Genomic DNA, 23,030 nt, shown 5'->3' with positions numbered 1-23,030 from the left:
TTCTTGTACTGTTTGTTACCTCGTCCCTCATTTCCCCTCCCCCTTTACCTTCCCCCCCATGAGTTGTTCAGTTCATTTACACCAAACAGTTTTGCAAGTATTGCTTATGTAGTTGTTTGTCTTTTTTTACCCTGTGTCTCTCGATTTTGGTATTCCCTTTCAATTTCCATGTTCTTATACCAGTATACTAGGTTTCCAATATACTCAGATAAGATACAGAGATAGTGTAGGTACAACCACAGGAAGGTGATACAACAAGATCATCAATAATACAAGCTGCAGTTACACATGGCACATTGAAAGTAGTTACAACTGTGATCTAACAATCGTTTCCATAACATGGAGTTCATTTCACTTAGCATCATCTTATGTGTTCATAAGGGTATAGCTATACTGCAGAGTTTCTGCAGGGCAAAGGACACAGCTTGCACGATAAACAGAAAGCCCACAGATTGGGAGAAGATCTTTACCGGCCATTCAATGGACAAAGGCCTCATATCTAAAATATATGCAGAATGAAAAAAATTACCTTCCTTCAAAACAAAACTGCAAATAACCAATAGCCCCCTAATCAAGTGGGCTAGAGACTTAAAAAGAGACTTCTCTGATGAGGAAATGAGAATGGCCAAGAGACATATGAAAAAGTGCTCTACATCACTGGCCATAAAAGAAATGCACATCAAAACAACATTGAGATTCCATTTCTTTATCTTCTTATATTAAGATCTTTGATAAAATTATTAGGTTAAGTTATGACAAAATTATACCAAAACATATTTGCTTTAGTATGTAAAAGTTAACCTCTCATAAATCTTTGTGTTTTACTCACCATTTATCACATGTTCGTTTATGCAACCCAAATAGCATGATTTATGTTTCAAGTTTTTACTATAAAATATTTATTTATTAAACTAATGAATCCCCCCCATTAGTTTCTAATTAGGGTCATTTTATTGTGAAGATAGAAGATAGATAAGTTAGCAACGGAGATAACTGACAAAGACACATCTGGCAGGCCGAAATACCATAATGGGCCTTACAGAAATGTTGGACTAATCCTTTATTTCATATGGATATAGAATATCCTGTTATTTTTTGTATATCAAGTATCAATGTTAGCTACTCCTTGCCTCTGGCTCTTAGAGATACTTGATCCATTTTCAAAAGAAAGCCACAAGATAGGAGCCATTTCTATCTTTTCCATTATTTAATTATTGTGAAAGTCAAACATATAACTAAGTATTAATTACATGAATATGACAGTCTGTGAAACTTATTTAAAATTCATTTTTCTCTTAACAAAACCCCATGTGAGGAGATACACTTCCACTCTCATATAATTTATTTTTATTTGCGACTGACTGAGTTTTCCTTTTGTTTTTTGCTGTGTTACCAGTATGGCCAATGGAATAGGTGTGTAGTTGGGCTAGTATTGTGTGCTACTCCTACTTCTTTAAGAAAACAGATGTGTACAAACAGATCTAAGGGATGGCCTGGGGCTCCCAGTCCAAGCATCTCTGGCCATGGAAGGCAAGCTGACAGATGTGCATGAGGAGGACCCTGGTCGGCCTCACCTTTTGTATCTGCTACCTGGCTTTTTACCTCTAGAACAAGTATGTCCTCAAGTATGTCCTTTCTGTCCTGAAATTTACCTACCCTACCTTATTCCGAGGGTGGCAGACATTTGTTGGTGCATTTTTGCTTCATGTGTAATAGAAACTGGGCTGGGTGGAGATCAACTGCTGTCCAAAAATCTGACATTTCCACTTGGCTTCCCACTTCCACGGTGTTTGTGGGGATAATCTATGCTGGGTCCAGAGCCCTGTCCAGATTGGCTGTTCCTGTGTTTCTCACTTTGCATAATGTAGCTGAAGTTATTGTCTGTGGGTATCAGAAGTGTTTTTGGAAAGAGAAAACATATCCCACAAAGACATGTAATGTCCTCTTCCTCCTGGCTGCTGTGGGCTGTCTTCCCTTCAATGACACCCAGTTTGATCCAGATAGATATTTCTGGGCTGTAATTCACATATTCTATGTAGGATCTTATAAACCACTTCAGAAATTCCCAGAAACCTAGTAGGTAAAATACATAATCAATGTAGTGCACCTGACAGTTGTATCTCATCCCACAAGTGACCTCTCCAGTATCCTGGGCTTCCTGTTCCTGTCCTTCCACCGATTCCATGGCAGCTGCTGTGTCATTGGAATCTTAGGATTCTTTCTCATGCTCACCACAGTGAAACTGAAAAGCTTTCTGGTCCTAAGGCAGTGCGCAGCCTAGATTTTCTTTGCTAAGGTTGTCACAGCTGGGTTGTCTGTACTGTTGTTTGATGTGTTCCTGTCCAGTGCAACTGTGGTATGCCTCCCGCTTGCTGGACTTGGAGAAGCCTTGCTGGTTTTCTCAGAGCAGAAGGGCTCCTCATGAAGATGGGCAAGACAGTGAGTATACATCCAGAGTCCTCCATGTGTTTGCATGGTGTTAGAATGGCAGAACAACACATGTACTGTGAGACCACAGAAGGATCTGCCTTCCTGCATGACCACTGGTGCCTTCACCAAGCTGATCTTTGTGGTAGCTAATGACGCCAATACCTTACTGCCTCTCCCTGCTTCAAGGAGAACTTTCTGGAAGCCTGCAGCAGAGGAATGGTTTGTTACATATTCCCATATCTCGAGTTGCTCCCAGTTCTACTCAAACAACAAGTACAGGATTGCACCTCAAAGGCTGTTTCCCCAGAGTTCACTGAGTCTTTTCTGGGACCCTCTTTACCTTGCTCTCCCCTTGGCTTGCCTATAGCCCATTGCTCCACTTCCCAGCCTGCATGTGGAAGCGCAGAGCTGTGCTTCTGAGGGCTGCCATCTGCACCAATCAGGAGTCAGGGCTGACTGGGAGTTCTACACCAAGCAAGAAGCCAGCACGACCACTTTAAACTCCAGAGCAAGTAGTGACCTCCGGTGGTTTATATTGCTATTTATTTTCTTCTTTTAACCTTCACTTGGCTCTTGGAAACTTATCAGGATATATTGAATTCTGCAAACTCCTTGCTCCTACCATTAGGTTACGCTAGCATTTAAAGGATTACAAGAAGGTGCACAGGTACTGATGGATCGCTGATAAAGCAAACAATATATGTGTAAGCACACAATCATTTAACATTCATTAATTTTTAAAATCCACTTATTTCCCTTATATCTCAGAAGTGGTTTTGGGTCACTGAATACTGAAGTATATTTTTAAGGGCAGAGTAAAAATTCGATGTATCCTGGCACAGGTAGCTAGCCCCTGTAATCCTAGTGACTCAGGAGGCTGAGATCTGATGATTGTGATTCAAAGCCAGCCTTGATAGAAAAGTCTGTGAGAGTCTTACTTCCAGTTAACCACCACAAAGCTAGAAGTGGAGCTGTGGCTCAGTGGCAGAATGCTAGCCTTAAGTGAAAGCAACAGCACTAAATCTTTGAGCTCATGCCCTAGTGCTAGCACCCCTCCAAAAAAGGATTTATACTCCATGTCTTGCCTCAAGTGAAGAAATAAACTTACATGAAATGATCACTTGAATCTGAACCCATCAAAATTGTTTAAGAAAATATCCATGAGCTAGTGGCTCCCACCCATTAATCCTAGCTACTCAGGAGGATGAATTGTACTTTGAAACCATCCTAGGCCGGGAAGTCTATGAAACGCTCATCTCAATTTAACCACTAAAAAGCCAGAATTGACGTGGTGTCTGAAGTGGTAGAACAATAACCTTCAGAAAAATACTCAGGGACAGTGCCTAGGTCCTGAGTTCAAGCCCAAGAACTGGCACAAGAAAAACAAAAGAAAAAAGAAAAGAAGGGCTCCTTCAGAATATTTCTTTTCATAGTAAGTTTTCAATATACTTCACTGCTATGCCAGGTGTGGGAGCCAGTGCTGGGGAATGGATCTCAAGCCTTATACTCACTAGTCCTGTGCTCTGCTGCTTGAGCCACACTCACACATCCTTTTGTTTTTAGTTTGTTTTATAGTCTTTTATCCTCTCTTTTTAAAAATTGTTACTGTAAAGTTGATATACAGAGGTGTTGCTTTTACATGAATCAGGTCATGAGTAATGAGTACAATTCTTTTTGAACCATGTCTCTCCTTCTATCGTTCTCTCCCATCCCCACGCCCGTCCCCACTCACAAGATAGCCAGTTCATTTTCTACATAGTCTCCAGTAAATATCACTGTTGTATTTGTTCACCCATGTTCCGCTTATGTGTCCACCTCTTATGTGCCCTCCCTTCCTCTTCCAAATACAAATGAACTAGCAAACAAAAGAAATAGAAAATAAAAATGGCAACAATGGCACCTAAAAAAATGTCTCTCGTAATCTGGAACCAACCCAGATGCCCCTCCGTAGGCGAATGGATCAGGAAAATGTGGTACATATACACAATGGAATTTTATGCCTCTATCAGAAAGAATGACATTGCCCCATTTGTAAGGAAATGGAAGGACTTGGAAATAATTATACTAAGTGAAGTGAGCCAGACCCAAAGAAACATGGACTCTATGGTCTCCCTTATTGGGAGTAATTAGCACAGGTTTAGGCAAGTCACAGCAGAGGATCACAAGAGCCCAATAGCTATACCCTTATGATCACATAAGATGATGCTAAGTAAAATGAACTCCATTTTATGGAAATGATTGTTAGATCACAGTTGTAACTACTTTCAACATCCCATGTGTATCTGTAGTTTCTACTCTTGATGATGTTCGTGTATCACCTTCTTGTGATTGTATCTACACTATCTCTGTAATCTTATCTGAGTGTATGGGAAACAGTTTGTACTGGTATTAGAATTAGGAAATTCAAAGGGAATACCAAAATTGAGAGACAAAGGGTAAAATAAGAGAAACAACAACAAAAGCAATACTTGCAAAACTGTTTGCTGTAAATGAACTGAACACCTCAGGGGGGGAAAGGGGGAGGGGGAGGGGGGTATGAGGGACAAGGTGACAAACAGTACAAGAAATGTATCCAATGCCTAACGTATGAAACTGTAACCTCTTTGTACATCAGTTTTATAATAAAAACTTTAAAAAAATGTCTCTCGTTTCTTTTACTTGGAGTTCATTTCATAGAATATTATCTTATATGATCATATGCACATAGCTATTGAGCCTTTATTAACCACTCCTATGCATATCCTCCTTTGGCCTCAGTGGGTGAATGTGTAGAGTCTTATATAACTTATCAGGTCCTAGTGTGTGTGCATATATCTGTATCTATCTATCTGTCTATCTTACCTGTCTATCTATTCTTCCATCCATCCATCCATCCACCTATTTAATCAATCAGTGTGTTTACTTGTTACTTGTAGATTCATACTTACTTGGACATAATCTTGGTCCCCTACCAAGATCCTCTTCCTCAACCTCCCACGTAGCTGGGATTACAGGTGCAATATACACCACCACACCCTCTGCTGTCTAGCAAGTATGCCCTTCTCTATGGCCAGTCCTGTGAAGAAAATGTTAGTAGCTGTTATTACTGCACTTTTTTTCTAACTCATTGCAAAATGAAAAAGAAAATGAAGAGCACTAGATTTGTATATTTGGAACTTGAGCACCTTAATTTCCTTTCTTTGACTTTTCTGGGCCTCTGCTTCACATTTCACGTAAAAAGATTGCAGTAGCTTGCAACTTGCCTTTTTTCTTCCTCTGGCATGGCAGACTCTTAGTACCTGAAGGTCAAAAAGGAGGTGTGAGGGGGCTGGGAATATGGCCTAGTGGCAAAGTGCTCACCTCGTATACATGAAGCCCTAGGTTGGATTTCCCAGCACCACATATATAGAAAAGGCCGGACGTGGCACTGTGGCTCAAGTGGTAGAGTGCTAGCCTTAAGCAAAAAGAAGCCAGGGACAGTACTCAGGCCCTAAGTTCAAGCCCCAGGACTGGCAAACAAAAAAGAGGTGTGAGTTTAGGGTGTTCTCATCCCTTTGCTCCCATAGAACTCTGTCTATAACATGGAGACTACTTCTTGTCCCAGGCAGCAAGTGGCATCTGGCAAATGCCATCTTGTGCTCACCCTTTGTGGTGCCATTTTAGCACATGGAGATGTCTCAGCCTAGACAGCACCACAAGGTCACCAGGCTCATTTTCATTTCCAGCAGGACTGACCTTAAAAACTTCTAGAAAGTTTTAGACTTTTTTTTTTGTCTTAAGGCTCTCTGGCAAGTGTCTCTCTGGTTTTGATTGTTTTGTTTTTGGATTGCATTCCAGAGTGTGTTGTTTATAAAATCTCCAGTCGTTTCTTACTTTGACACCAGGAAGAGATGTTATAAACACAGGGTGTCTCATCACTCTACCCTCCTGGTTCCTTCAGTTTCCATCTGTTTCCTGAGCTTTATCTTCAACCTGTCACCTCTGTCTTTTATGCCCATGTTCACTTACTTAGCTCTGAGTGCATGGTGGGCACAAAAGCCTGTGAAACTAGGGGGCCCCAGATTGCCAAGTCCTCCCAGTTCTCACTCATTGGGGCTGTCCCTGATTGGAATCTATAATCTCCTTCTACCCTGTTTAAGCCCTGGTTCCAAGCCAGGGTGTTTGGGGATTTATTTTTGTACAAATAATACAGTTTCTGTCAAGAAAGGCAAGTGTGATTGTGTACTACTACAATCTTCTATGGGCAGAAAGAAAAACTATTTTCTTCTTAAAAAATAAAACAGCTCAAATGACAGTCTGCACCCAAATTCAACCAATTCCTGCTTAGTGGCAATGCCAGACACTGACTCATTTGCCAGCAAACCACCTAACTTAAGGGTGTAATGTTATAATAACAATAAAATAATTTGCAATAAGATGTCCACTTATCCATAGATTCCATCTTCTTTAGAGTATATTACATTTATCTCTATTAATAATTTGCTCACTATCTTACTATCTCAGAATGTATTACAATAAGGCTGTAACACATGAAAATCCTCTTGTAGCAAAGTAACCAATTGTTATTTAAACAAATTAGCTTAATGAGTGAATGAAAGTTAGTGTAAGTTGGAACAAGAATTTTAACTAAAGTTCTCTCCTTTTAAAATTATGTATTCTTATGGAGATTCCTCAGAAGGCTAAATGTAGAACTCCCCTATGACCCAGCAACCCCACTTTTGGGTATTTATCCAAAAAACTACAAACAAAATCACAGTAAAGCCACCAGCACAACAATGTTCATTGCAGCGCAATTTGTCATAGCGAGAATCTGGAACCAACCCAGATGCCCCTCCGTAGACGAATGGATCAGGAAAATGTGGTACATATACACAATGGAATTTTATGCCTCTATCAGAAAGAATGACATTGCCCCATTTGTAAGGAAATGGAAGGACTTGGAAAAAATTATACTAAGTGAAGTGAGCCAGACCCAAAGAAACATGGACTCTATGGTCTCCCTCATTGGGAATAATTAGCACAGGTTTAGGCAAGTCACAACAGAGGATAACAAGAGCCCAATAGCTATACCCTTATGATCACATAAGATGATGCTAAGTGAAATGAACTCCATTTATGAAAATGATTGATATATCAGAGTTGTAACTACTTTCAACATCCCATGTGTATCTGTAGTTTCTACTCTTGATGATGTTCGTGTATCACCTTCTTGTGATTGTATCTACACTATCTCTGTAATCTCATCTGAGTGTATGGGAAACAGTGTGTACTGGTATTAGAATTAGGAAATTCAAAGGGAATACCAAAATTGAGAGACAAAGGGTAAAATAAGAGAAACAACAACAAAAGCAATACTTGCAAAACTGATTGGTGTAAGTGAACTGAACCTCAGGGGGGAAAGGGGGAGGGGGAGGGGGGTATGAGGGACAAGGTAACAAACAGTACAAGAAATGTACCCAATGCCTAAAGTATGAAACTGTAACCTCTCTGTACATCAGTTTTATAATAAAAACCCCCCAAAAAAATAAAATTATGTATTCTTTAATCTCTTAGACTGCTGGTGTGTTTTTGAAATTTTACATCATAATGAAACTAGTCATAGAAACAAGCTGCAACACTAATTTGGTATTACATATATTGTTATATGTATAAAAATCAAATAATCTCATACTTTCAAAGACAAATCTGAGTAGTTAACAATTTCATAAAGGAAATGACATTATAAGGACATGGACAAACATGTGCATGTGTGTGTATATAGGTACACATGTATGCACACATATTATGGTCTATAGGAAGGAAATAGATTTTGCCTCTAGTAGTTGTGTTGCATTAAGCAACTTCAGACAACTGAACAACTAAAGTTTCCTTGTAAAGCTGACAATAGTGTGTGTGTGTGTGTGTGTGTGTGTGTGTGTGTGTGTGTGTGTTTGGGTTTGGGTTTTTTGCCAATCCTGGGGCTTAGACTCAGGTCTGGAGCACTGTCCCTGGGTTCTTTTTGCTCAAGGCTAACACTCTAACTCCTGAGCCACAGCACCACTTCCAGCTTTTTCTGTTTATGTGGTGCTGAGGAATCGAACCCAGGGCTTCACACATGCTAGGCAGGCACTGTACCACTAAGCCACATTCCCAGCCCAATAATAATATTCTTAAAGTGCTATATATTTATAAAATATGAAAAAAAGAAAATCCATGGTCGTGTAGAAACTGAAATAGTATATTTATGGATGTAAACATGGACAAATTTTGCTATTAAGTTTCCTGAAGCACTACAATAATAAGCAAGAATGTAAAATTAAAATTTGTATGCTTCTCCTAAAGTATATGAGAATAGCACATGAGAAAAGTGAACTGAAAAGTTACAGATGTGGGAACATTTCAGTATATAAACTATGCTTGCTATATACAAGAAGATAAGACAAGAACTTGAAACATTTACCAAGAAAAGTTATAAAGTGCTTTACTTATAAATTGGATTGATACATATTTAGAAAAGGATACAATGTATATCCTACAAAATGAAGTAAGAGTGAAGAAAGGGATGGATAGAGGAGGAATGGGTGAAAATGTTGAAAGGCATCACATTGATCAAGATATACTGTATTCATAAACTGCCGTGCTAAATGGCAACTGCTTAAAGTTAATTAAAACAAAAAGATACATTTTTGTTTTAGGTAAAAAAAGGAAAAATGTACTCATTACCTTACTTATGGAACTGTACCCCCTCTGCATATCACATTTACTATAATAACAAGCTTAAAAAGTATGGCGTGTGTGTGTGTATGTGTGTGTGTAGTGTGTATGGGAACAAGAGGCTTTGTGAGAGCTACACAACCACTCTAACTCTGAGCCATTTTCCAAGCCAAAATATTACATTTCTATGACATACGACATTTCTACAATTAGGCTAACTGATTTTTTTCAAAAGAAACAAGGTAAGGCATCATATCATTCAAGTTAACCTTCAATGAATAGAATGGAAATGAGTGCCAGACCACACTTTACATAAAACAGAAATTGAAGATGAGATTCAGATTTAATAACATGTAGAAATGAAGTGATAAAATCAATTGTGAAGAATCCAGCATAATGGATGATGCAGAGACACAGATGCTAAAAATGCGAAAGAGAAAGAAGATGAAAATTTTGCATAGATTTGTTATTAATTATAATTTGACAGAAATATTCAAATTCTGTAGAAGGTAGTTTTGAACAAAGTAATCTCAGTTTTCTGCACCATTTGAAGATGGTATAAGCTACATTTAATATTATATTTTAGTTGTCATGGATACATTTTGAAAAAAAGTGTTAATCTCCAAAATATTCTCTGTGAAAAGATCTAAGTAACATAGCTTTTTAAAAAAAGTTTTCCTTAATATATTTCTTTGTTTCTAGTGATAATAATGGGGCTTGAACTCATGATCCTCCACTCTTGCCCGGCTTTCTTGCTCACTCCTAAGGGTCCACCAGTTGAGCCATCCCTCTAGGCCAGTATTTTCCTGGTTAATTGTAGATGGAGTCTTTTAGACTTTTTTGCTCAACTTGATGTCAATTTGATTCTCAGGTCTCAGCCTTCTCTAAAGTACCTAGGAGTACAGACTTCAGTCAGCTGCAGGTTTGCTTAACATTTTAAACTTGAGAAGACTTCAAAGATTTTTAGTGGAGTTATATTTCTAATGTTTCCTATACAAGAAAATATACCTATCCATTTAAAATATATCAATTTGTTTAAAACAAATATTATAATGAATATAGCCTCATGAAAGCAACACATGAGAACATTTATTTGTGATATCAGTCATCATTTGGCTTCTACAGCATATCTGCTCTACATTTATGATATAAATGAGGAAAAAAATAAATATCATATACTTCATTAAATAGTTTTGACTATGTAAGACCTCTAAAAATACACAAGAATCTCCAGGGGGCCTCAAAACACACTCTAAGAACGATTGAAAAAAGTGAAAATTACGTTGATATTGTAATCACTAAGATGATCACTTATTAAAAGTAGATAGAGAAAAGTACTTTAGCCAAAAATTATAAAATTTAAAAATTAACAGAAGGAAAATATGTGAGACGATACTAGTCAATCCAAAGGAAATCAGGTAGCTAAAAGGGAAGAGAACAGTGGAAAGTTTGAGAAGATACACTGAGGGGATGGAAGGTAACCAGCAAAAGGAATTAATTGGGGTATACAGGTAAATAAAATAATGTTGTTTTGGTGTTAGATTTCATGCTGCATATAACATGTAAGCCAGTGCATAAAGTAAAGCAGAATCAAAATGTCAGGTTGTTGCTTCATTTTAAAAGGCATACTAAAAGCAGCAGAGTATAAAAAGCTAGAAAGAAGAGTACCTGGAAAACATACTGAACACATAAAAGGCAAAAAATAAATTGCAGCAACACAAACATTAGAATGCAGACATAAGGCAAGAGTCTGTTCTAGAAATGAAGAGGAGAACCTCATGACAGAAATATCGTATCTACAGAAAAGACATAGCAGTATGTCTGAAGATATTCTCTCAAAGCATAAATGAAAACTCAGCAGAGCAACTACAGAGTGGACAAACAGCCATATGAGGCTTTAGCATAATTTCCTGAATGAAAAATAAAAAGCCAAATTCCCTTGGGGAATCTAAACTTTTAACAGTTACTTAATATGCTTACTTTCTTTTCTCCAAAATACCAATGTAACAAAAATTACGTACAAACACACTGGAAATTACCAGAAGTGGTTACAATTATGTAATCATTATGCTATTATATTTGGGTTAAAGTTTCAAATAGTTTATCCTTCAAAAGGTATACTAATATTTTAAATTGAGTTAAAGAGGAATGGTAAGAAGTGTTGGGTTTTGGTGAGCTATTGTATTACAAAAGCAATTAAATAACAGGAGTGTTGAGGAACTCAGCGGTAGCCTCTACTGCAAACTACTGGGGAGTAAACTGCATGAGCGGACAGGCACAGTGCATATCACAGCTGTGCTTGAAATTGTTACATCTGCATACCAGCATTTGAAAAAATATACAAAATAAACTACATATTTCCAAATGTGTTGGATGGGTGTATACAATAATAAAATGTGGTTTCAGTGTACAATGCAAGTAAAATTATTCAAAGAGAGTTCCATAAAACAACAAGAATGATTCCCATGGAACATAATGTTAACTAATTCAAATGAACTCTAGTGATTTTATCTATTAATATTTTATTTTCTTAAGTAAATGTACAAAAGGCTTACCATTCAAAATGTCAGTTTATGAGTACACTATATTTTGATCAGTATCAACCATTTCATCATTTTCTCCCCCATCCTCCCAAACCAATCTCTCCATTCAATTTTCTTAATTTCACAGAATATGCATTAAATGTTAATAAATATTATTTCATCTCCTACTCTCTTAATTCATCTGTCCCTCTCTCCTTGACCTTCTTTTCACATTTTAGCTACCAGCTTCCTGATATTCATTTTTATGGACTGTGACTTAATTCTAAGAAGTCACACCATTTTAATTTTCTCTTTCACATACCATTATTTGGTTATTATGTATGTATGCTACCTATGCATTGGTATTTATTTGTTTATTGTAAATTTATTTATTTTAATCTATAAGTAGTTTTCTAAAAGACTCATTTCAACATATCAATTTATAAGTAAATTGTACCTTGATATTCTTTTTTAAAAAATTTATTTATTAATAAAATTTTGTTGACAAGGTATTTTACAAAAGGGGTACAGTTACATAGTAGGGCAGTTTGCACACTTCTTGTGATATCTTACTCCCTTGTTTTTCATTCCCTTCCCTAGATCAGGTAGACCCATATACAATACACAGTGTGCCAAAAACATATACAGTAGCCACATGGCTTAGGCCAAAGGAAATTCAACTAGAACTTTAAATACAGCGTCAACAATAGAGTTTGTTTATCCTTGTCTTATATGATCATACATACATAGCTTTTGAGCTATTGTGATCCACTGATAGGTTTATTTTTTACTTGTATATGTTGAGTAGTTGTTTGGTTTTAGTTACATAATGTAAGGTCCCTGACACAAACCTGTGGAAATACCATTTAACAAGAAGTTTTTGGTTTCGCAGACCAGGTCTCTAGTGTCTCCCCCCCCATCCCCGCCTTAACAGTCATATATCAAAGAGATCATGCCCCTTTGTTCTCTGTGTTCTAGGCTTGTCTCGCTCAACATTATTTGTTCAAGTTCTGACCATTTCCCTGTGAATACCAATATTTTATCATTTCTAATCACTACATAGTATTCCATTGTGTATAGGTACCACGTTTTTTGGATTCATTCATCTGTAGAGGGGCATCTGGGTTGTTTCCATATTTTGGCTATTGTGAATTGTTCAGCAATAAACATGGATGATCAGGTGTCTTTTTGATATCCTGAGACCTGTTGTTCAGGATAGATGCCTATGAGTGGTAAGGCTGGGTCATAAGGGTAGGTCTATGCTGAGCTTTTTGAGGAACCTCCATACTGTTCTCCAAAGTGGTTGTACTAATTTGCACTCCCACCAACAGTGGAGAAGGGTTCCTCTTTCCCTGCATCCCCTCCAGCATTTGTTGTTGGCTGAGTTCAGAGCATAGGCCATTCTAACCGGAGTGAGGTGGTATCTCAGGGTTGTTTTTATTTGCATTTCCTTTACTGCCAGGGATGTTGAACATTTCCTCCTACGTTTCATTTCCATCTTTATCTCTTTTCCTGTGAACTGTTTTTATTATGATGGCTCTATAATAGAGCTTGAAATCTGGTATTGTGATACTTCCTGCACTGCTTTTTTTTTTTTTGCCTAGAATTGCTTTGGATATTCTAGGTCTTTTGCTGTTCCATATGAACTTACGGGTTGCGTTCTCTATTTCAGTGAAGAATGTAGCTGGAACCTTGATGGGGATTGCATTGAATTTGTATAACAATTTGGGCAATATGGCCATTTTCACTATATTGATTCTGCCTACCCATGAGCATGCGAGGTCTTTCCATCTCCTTGTGTCCTCTTTGATTTCCCTTATTAGATTTTCATAGTTTTCATTAAATAGGTCATTCACGTCTTTAGTTAGGTTGATCCCTAGGTGATTTATTTTTTTTAGCTATTGTAAATGGTATTATTTCCATAATTTCCTTTTCAGCTTGTACATTACTGGTGTACAGAAAAGCTGCTGACTTTTGTGGGTTGATTTTGTATCCTGCTATATTGCCAAAATGGTTTATTTGGTCTAGGAGGTTGGGGACAGTTTTTTTGGGTCCTTCAATATATAAGATCATGTCATCTGCGAATAGGGATAGTTTGATTTCTTCTTTTCCAATGTGGATTTCTTTGATGCCCTCCTCTTGCCTTATTTGTATGGCTAGGGATTCCAGCACTACGTTGAAAGGAAGTGGGGAGAGTGGGCATCCTTGCCTTGTTCCTGAGTTTAGGGGGAATGGTTTTAGTTTCTCCCCATTTAATATGATATTGGTCTGTTGTATATGGCTTTTATTGTTTTAAAGAATGTTCCATCTATTCTTGTTCTCTCTAGGGCTTTTAACATGAATGGGTGTTGTATTTTGTCAAAGGCTTTTTGGGCATCGACTGAGATGTCGATGTGATTCTTGGTCTTAGCTCTGTTTATGTGGTGAATTATATTTATTGATTTATGGATGTTGAACCATCCTTGTGTCTGTGGGATGAAGCCTACTTGATCATGATGTATAATTTTCTTGATCGGTTTCTGGATACTGTTAGCTAATATTTTGTTGAGGAGCTTTGCGTCTGTGTTCATTTGTGATATTGGTCTGTAGTTCTCTTTTTTTGTTGGGTCTTTGCCTGGTTTGGGGATGAGTATAATATTAGCTTCATAGAATGAGTTTGGGATTTCTCCCTCTGTTTCTATTTCGTGGAAAAGTTTGAGGAGTATTGGTATTAGCTCCTTACTAAAGGTTTTTATAGAATTCATTGGTGAATCTATCCAGGCCTGGGTTTTTCTTTGTTGGGAGGCTCTTGATTACCCCCTGTATCTCGTTGTAAGTTATTGGTTTATTTAGTTGATTTATTTCTTCTTTATTCAGTTTGGGAAGTTTATACTTATCTAAGAATTGATTCATTTCTGTAAAAATTATTGTTCTTTAGTGAGTAGAGGTTCTGGAAATAGTTCCTTATGATTATTTGAATATCATGTGTATTTGTTGTAATTTTTCCAGTGGAGTCCCTGATCTTATGGATATGAGTCTCTTCTCTCCTTTTTTTTTTGTAAGTCTTACAAGGGGCCTGTCAATTTTATTTATTTTCTCAAAGAACCAGCTTTTAGTTTTATTTGTTTGTTGAATGGTCTTTCTATTTTCAATCACATTTATGTCTTCTTTAATCTTTGTTTAAGTTTTTAAGCCAGAATGATTGCACCATATTGTAACCATAGCAATCAGGGAGCTAAGTTAGGAGGACCTTGCATTAGTAGCCAGCCTTGTGTATATAACAAGGCCTTCAAAAAGTAGCAGAAATAAGCTTTCTTCCAAATTTGTTTTATCTATCATATACCTCAACATATAATTTCAGTGATTTCATTAGGAATTGTAGTTTACATATGTAAAATAACATATATATATATACATATATACTTAAATGTGTGCAAGGATATGTACACACAAATAGACAAACACAATAATATATTGTTACATTCTAGTGGCAAAAACAGTATATAAGATCAATTTTAGATAAAATTTATTTGAAGTCCCTTTGTCCTTTTATTTTACATTTTATAATATATGTAATACACAGTATGTTTTACAATATAAATATAATATTTATGTATTTCTAAAAGCATGTGCATGTTTCTCAATATATTTACTAAATGTATGTGTAACATTTCATATTAGCTTATGGAGAATATCTTCAAAATATCTTCTCGAAGCCCTGCTGTGTGTCTCCATGTTCATGTTCTGTCTCCTGACTCTTCCTCAGTCACCATGGCGTCCCACTTCAGCTCTCCATTGGAGGTGACTTGGTTTGTTGGTATTGTTTTTGTTCTTTCTTGCCTCTTTGGCCTTCATAGCTACTCAGGAGGCTGAGATCTGAGGGTCACAGTTCAAAGCCAGCACAGGCAGGAAGGTCCAAGACTCTTACCTCCAATTCACCACCAGAAAACACAGAAGTGGAGCTGTATTGCAAAGTAGTAGAAGGCTAGCCTTGAGCTGAAGCGCTCTAGGACAGCATCCAAGCCCATTGTTCAAGCCCCGCGACCGACCCAAAACAAACAAACAAAAACAAAAAATGTGGCTTCTCCATTTTCTTCCAATACAACGCTAGCACTTCAACAGTGTTAACCATTTCCAGCTTTGGATTGGTTACTTGGAGAGAAGGTCTCACTTTCCTACCAGGGATGGCTTCAAACTGTGACCCTCAGATCTCAGCCTCCTGAATAGTTAGGATTATAGGTGCGAGCCACTGGCACCTGGCTACCACTGAACTCCTTTTAAAATTAAGAGGAGCCAAAGTTGTTTATGGGAGAAAAGAATAAATAGATAAGGTGCAGACTGGGAAATTATACTATTTTTTGTAACTATCAGAAGGTTCAGAGACAAAAAGTAAAACTAGGAAATAAACTGAAAAAAAGACTTAAGAAGTATTTTCTCTACATACATTGAAATCTACACCAAACAATACAACTTTTTTCAATATTGAAATTGTTAGAATATATTAGACATTTCCAGAAACTATGCAGATGCAGACATCCAGGTACAGAAGAACAAAGGAAAAGTTTATTGCTGGCAAAGGGGGCCCCGGCAAGACCCTTTCTCACTGGGAGAAGTGAGAAGTGCGGCCTATTGTCTGGGTTGACATATATAACCTAGGAGGTCTTGAAGGCGGGACCTCAGTGTGGATGTGCAGATCAGAGGCTTCATCATGTAGGTGTGGAATTTATGGCTGCTTTCCAAATGGTAGAAAAGGGCTCCTGCAGCTGCCCAGGCCTGAAGGTCACGCTAAGGGGATCTTGTTGCCTTATGTGGTTGTAATTGCCCCAAAGGAGTGCCATCTCAATGTAAAGGGGGTGGAGGCTGATTATTTACTGCCCTCACTAAATGGGCCTAGTGTTGACTAGGGAAGGGGCATGCTAAACTGTGGGAGAGGGGGGATATCAGGCTTACAGAAATATAGTTTAGAAAACTCAAACAAAAGAACACTTATGTTTATCTTTCTATCCACCACATTACTTTCCCCCCCTAATGTTACAAGGTTCTTTGTATTCATTCTCTCCACACACACACCCTCTCCAGTCCTGGGGCTTGAACTTAGGGCCTCGGCACTGTCCCTGAGCTATTCGTTGCTTTTTTTTATTGGTATAAATGTGATGTACAGAGGAGTTAAGGTTTTATAAGTCAAGTAATGAGTACATTTCTTTTTGGACAATGTTACCCCTTCCTTCTCTCTTGAAGGTTTTCACTCCCATCCCAGCCCTCAAATTGGATAATTCATTTTCAACATAGTGTCTGATGTCTTACTTTACTTTACATGAGTTATTATAGGTCCAACCACTTCCCTGTAAATAATACTATTCTTTCTAATCGCTGTGTAAAATTCTATTCTATGGAAGTACTGCACTTTTTTTTTTACCCAATCATCAATTGCAGGGCAACCGAGATGTTTCCTGTACTTGACTATTGTAAATAGTACAGCAATGAACGTGGATGTGCAAATGTCTATACAGAAACCTGGCTTGTGATGTTCTGGGCAGATGCACAGAAGTGGTATGGCTGGGTTGTAGGGTAGATGTATACTTAGTTTTGTGAGGAATCTCCATACTTCTGTCCAGAGTGGTTGTATTAGTTTATATTCCCTTCAACAGTGCAATAGGGCTCCTTTCCCCTACATCCCTACCAACATTTGTTGTTTGAATTCATGTCATAGGCCAATTTATCTGGAGTGTAATGGAATCTCAGAGTTTGTTTTGATTTGCATTTCCTTTATGTCCAGGGATATTGAGCATTTCCTCATATGTTTCTATGCCATTCTTACCTCTTCTACTGAGTAGTCTCCCCTTACTTCCAAATGCTCATTTAGTGATTAATTTATTAGCTTTGGGAGGAGTTATTTTCTTGAGCTCGTTGTGTATTTTGGGGATTACACCTTTGTCAGATATATTCCTGATAATGATCTTCTCATGGTCTGTTGGTTGTCTTTATATTTAGTAACTATGTCCTTTGCTGTGCAGAAACTTTTAATTTGATGTAGCCCCATTTGTTCAAGTCACTCTCCTACCTACTGCGCTTCTGGGACTCTCTTCAAAAAGTTGCTGTTGCAATATGAATACACATTCATTAGTGCTTTCTGAGATTCTTTAGCTGTGGTTGTGTTTATCATGGAGAATACATAATGATGTGAATCAGCAGCTGGTTGGACCATCAGGTACTTCGTTTAGGAAGTCATATGGATGTTTGGATTCCTTTGCTGCATTTACACTTCTGTCAGTCTCAGCCACCTAGCTTTTCAAATACAGAGCATATGTTAATTTCACAATTTTTTCTTTTTCTAGGATATTGTTGAACTTGTGAATTTCTTTGAATGATTGGAGTAATGACCATCTTTTCCCAGGCCTAATGTCCCATGAGCTCCATGTGCACATTGGACATGCCGTAGATGGTCCTGGGTCTCTGAATACACAGATCTGGGGTTGGGTTCTGGGGAGACCTCCTCAGATGACCAGTTGGGCTCCTCAAATGACCTACAGGCACAGCCTCCAGGGACACGGAGCTGGGACGCAGAGCCGGAGCACGGGAGCCGGGACATGGGAGCCGGAGTGCGGGAGCCAGAGTGCAGAGCCTGGCCATGAGGTTTGTTTTCATGAGTTCCAGTCATAGGTTTGAACTTGAGGTGTTTTTCTAATGGCTACAGCTCTATTACTTTCAGCTTGCTGGTGGTTACTTAGAGATAAGAGTCTCAGGGACTTTCCTGCCCAGGCTGGTTTGCACCAGGATCCTCAGATTTCAAGCATTTTGTGTAATACTCTTGGTTTCCCATGGGACACTTATCTCCTGGATTGAGTAGATAGGCCATTACAAGGCAGAGGATCTGAACTGGAAAAAAGAAAACGAGAGAGAGAGACAGAGGGGGAGAGAGGGGAGAGAGAAGGGAGAGAGAGAGGGCAGAGATAATTCTTTCTGAATATCTGGCTGTATTCATCTGCCTTCGTGTACTTTTGTAAAATTTAATTTTATTGTCAAGGTGATGTACAGAGGGGTTTGCACTTTTTTCTTAACAACAAAACTACCTTGCAGTGTAGTATTTTCACTGATTCTAATATGTGTTCTCTCCGTATTTTAAACTATCTTAAATTAGATTTTCCCAAGCTAAAAAAAAAGTTGCTGTCTATAGACATATAGATTCATGATACACTTGAGTGTGGGGCATGCCCGGAAGCAATTAGCTGGTCCCACCTGTTTCCCAACCCTGGGGCTGCATAGCTGTTACTCTGCAACCCAGAAAGGCGGTTCTAGCTGACCTCACCTCCCAGCCTTGGGACCACGTGTGGCCAAGATGGCGCCTGGTGATGAACCTGGAGGTGGTTCTGTGGGCTGTGATGTAGAATTAGGCCACCTCTTAGGATTGGTCCCTCAGCCCTCCACCCTTGACGGACAGCTCAGGCCTCCCTTCACAGTCCTTAGATAGGTGAGCGTACACCCCTCCCCTTCCTGCCGCCGCTCCCTGACCTATTTAAGAGCGGAGCTTATTTCAATAAAGCAAGACATGTGCAGACATTTCTCCCAGACTTCGTCTGATTGTCCTTCCGGTGAGGAGGGGCTGGGTGCGGGTGCTCCATGAACCCTTCTCTTTTCTTGGCCCGCCCCGGTCAGGGCGAGCTTCCCCGTCTCTCCGACAGGTCAGGAGAGTGCTGGGGGCTGAGACCCCAACACTTGGGTAAAATGAAATTAGGAGGTATGAGGTCATAAGATGTGTTTTACATATTGACATATGGGCTCCTTTTTGGAGATTTGTTTAGAATGAGACTTGGCATTTGGATTAGTAACTGGCCTTTGCTATGCAAAACCTTTTTTTCTTTGTCAGTTTGAGGCTTGAACTCAAGGACTGAACACTATCTCTGAGCTTTTTCACTTGAGGATACTGCTGTAGTACCACTTTGAGCCACAGTTCTACTTCTAATTTTCTGATGGTTAATTGGAAATAAGAATCTCATGGACTTTCCTCACTGGGCCTGGCTTCAAATTGTGATGCTTACATCTCACCCTCCTGAGTAGCTAGGATTACAGGTATAAGTCATCAATACACCACTCAGAAATTTATTGTGAGGTAATACTATTTTTCAAGTCCCTCTCCTATCTGCTATGCCTCTGGGAATTTTTTTCACAAAGTTTCTGCCTGTACTCATACGTTTTAATGTTTTAGCTACTAACTCTTGCAATAATTTCAAAGTTTCAGGTCTGACATTGAGATATTCAATTCATTTTGAGTTGATATTAGCGCATGATGATGAATAAGGCTCCAAATTTAGTTTGCTTAATATGGATACCTAGTTTTCCCAACACCAATTATTGAAGAAGCTTCTTTTTTCCAAGATGTAGATGTATCTTTGGGTCTCCTATTAAATATCAGATAATTCTAAGATCTGGTTTTATTGCTGGATTTTTGTGTGTGTATGCATAAGTCTTTGGGTCTATTTTTTGTGTTAATATTAAACTGTTTGGGTAGTATTTTAGGTCTGGGATTGTGATGCTACAAGCATTGCTCTTTTTTATACTGAATTGCTTTGGCTATTGGAGGTTTTGTTATTCTATATGAATTTGTGGATTGTTTTCTGTCTCATTAAAGACTGTCATTGGAATGTTGACTGGGAGCATGTTAAATCTCTAGATCATTTTGGCAGTATGTCCATTTTCAGAATATTAGTGCTACTATCCATTAACATAGGAATTTTTTCTATTTCCTGATGTCATCATTAATTGCTTTCTTCAATTCTTTTTATAGTTTTTGCTATTATGGCCTTTTTCTTTCTTTGTTAGGTTTATTTCCAGCTATTTTACTTTTTATTTAGGCCTATTTCAAATGGAGCTAGCTCTTTCCGATTTTTTTTTTTTTTTGCGAGTCCTGGGGCTTGGACTCAGGGCCTGAGCACTGTCCCTGGCTTCTTTTTGCTCAAGGCTAGCACTCTGCCACTTGAGCCACAGTGCCACTTCTGGCCATTTTCTGTATATGTGGTGCAGGGGAATCGAACCCAGGGCTTCATGTATATGAGGCAGGCAATCCTGCCACTAGGCCATATCCCCAGCCCTCTCTCCGATTTTTTGAACAAAGCTAGAGCTCTACACCCCGAGCCACCTTTCTACTTCCAATATTTTTTTCTGATTAAATGGAAATAAGAGTCTCACCAACTTTACTGGCCAGACTGGTTTCCACCCCCAATCCTCAAGCCTACTGAGTAACTATGATTGCAAATGTGAGATACCTAAACTGGCCAAAACTGGCTCTATTTTTTTAGTTATTTTTTGAAGCATTCTTTCAAGTTAGTACTTCCTATATTTGAGACTGTATTAAATTCATTTTGGTTTCTGAAGCAATATTTTGTTGTATACAGGGTTCAGTATTGACAGTTCTTTTCTTTCAGCAGTTGGGAATTCTTAAGTCATTTGCTTCACACTTGACATTTTCTGATGATAATTTTCTGTCTTTGAATTGTATTCTATAAGTAAGATTTTCTTTATTTCTGCTGTCAACACTTCTCATTGTCTTTGGTTTTGAGAAGTTTGAATCTGCTATGTCTTGTCAAGAATGTCTGAGTTTATCTTGTATTTTACTCAAAAAAGTTTCACTTCTACCAAATTTGTCAATTTTTCAGTTATTATATTGTTTGGCATTTTTCAGTTCTTCAATACTTTTCTCCTTTTGAATTGTGATGGCATAACTTTTATATAATTCTTGTTATTTCACAGCATACTGATGTCATTTTTTCATTTAAAAAATCTTTCATACTATTATTATTTCATTGTTACTTCCATTATTTTCATTGTTCTTTCATCTAGTTCATTGATTTTCTTCTCCTGTAATCATTGTCTTGTCCTATTGAGCCCAGGCCATTTTTCATTTCACTTATTGTGTCTCTGCATTCTAAAATTTCCATTTGCTTCTCTTTTATGTCTTCTATTTGTTTTCTAAGATTACCTTTATTGTTCAGATTTTTATTTTATACTTGCTAAGAAATGCGTGGTGAATTAATTTTATTGGTATTATTTAACAATATTTACCAGGTATTGCTAAACTGATGATTGAATCAATTTTAGCAACTATTGATGCAGTTTAATATTGTACTGATTACTAGTATAATGAGTGCCTTTGTTTTTTACTGAAGCCAGAAACTGTTTATAATATTTAGACACTGGACCCTACTTAAAATTCTGTCTTCTTAAGACAAAACATTGTGGATTAGCTGACATTGAAATCAAAGGCCAAATCTCAGTTCACCTGCTGTCCTTTCTAATTACCTTGCATTGCTATCTGCCCATCACCCCCTTCCCAAATAAAGGTGTAAAACTGTTAAAGTCACAATCAACATCATCAAATTATTGAAAGATAGTGAACAGGATGGATAGGAAAAACTGGAGACCTTAATCTTTCTAAAAGGATTGCATTTAAAGATACTTGAGGATTCGTGTAATCAAAATATAATAATAAATTTTATAATATATGTGGTACATTTTTGAGAAAAAAATTCTTGTTAGATTTTGACCAATTATAACATTTAACAATATTTCTCACCAAGAATGAATTCAATGTTTTCATTATTGTTTTATTTTCAATAATTCACAGAAAAATCTTAAATTTTCCACAAAATTTTAAACCTTTTTCATAGTAGATTAAGTTGTTAAAATGGTTTTACACAGAAATTATTCTGTGTAACAAACAAGACAAACTGGCTGCATAAAGAGTAATACAGTAAATAGAGAGTTTTCAGGGTGAGTTTAGGCAAGACTAAACCTTTTAATTTATAAGCAACTTAGCAATCATTAATAACACGGAAGTGTGACAATAGCTCATGCCTGTAATCCTTGTTATTTGATAGGTAGATACAGATAGGATCGTAATTTAAGGCCAGCCTATGCTTTTAATCAATAGCTGGACACAATCAATGGTGATACTTGGTGAACTGGTAAATTACTGTCATTCTAACTATAGTGGAAAGCATAAATAGGAAGATCATGGCCCTGGCCATTGCTGGAACAAAGTAATAGCCTACCTCACACATAGCCAGAGCAAAAATGTCTAGAGATGCTGCTCTAGTGGTAGAGCACCATTCTTGCAAGTATGAGTAAAATATCAATAGTGACATTAATTAATTCATTAATTAAAGAATTTTAATAATGAGAATTTTTTAATGAGTGATTTTTTTTGGAATAAGTCACTATTTTGCCACTGGAAATTGACTGAAGAATACAGGGAATTCTAAAGCAACCATGAGCTCTAGCTTCTCTGTGGCTTGGGCCTGTGACTATGCTTACGTTCTACTGTATGTATCTCTAGATCAATAAAAAAAAAAAACACCCTTAATGTGATTTATTTTGTTTAAATGGCTCTATGATACCTACCAATATTTTAATGAGTCCTAATTGATTGGATGA

The 23,030-nt window shown here is 37.7% G+C and overlaps 1 pseudogene; it reads left to right on the top strand.

Annotated features, from left to right (window-relative positions):
* Window positions 1–1,542: 1,542 nt before the first annotated feature.
* On the top strand, window positions 1,543–2,508 carry LOC125342168 (annotated as a pseudogene).
* Window positions 2,509–23,030: the final 20,522 nt, after the last annotated feature.

This window comes from Perognathus longimembris, chromosome 25 (assembly GCF_023159225.1).
Source record: "Perognathus longimembris pacificus isolate PPM17 chromosome 25, ASM2315922v1, whole genome shotgun sequence".
Taxonomy (NCBI): domain Eukaryota; kingdom Metazoa; phylum Chordata; class Mammalia; order Rodentia; family Heteromyidae; genus Perognathus; species Perognathus longimembris.
This window is presented reverse-complemented; position numbering and strand designations above follow the sequence as displayed.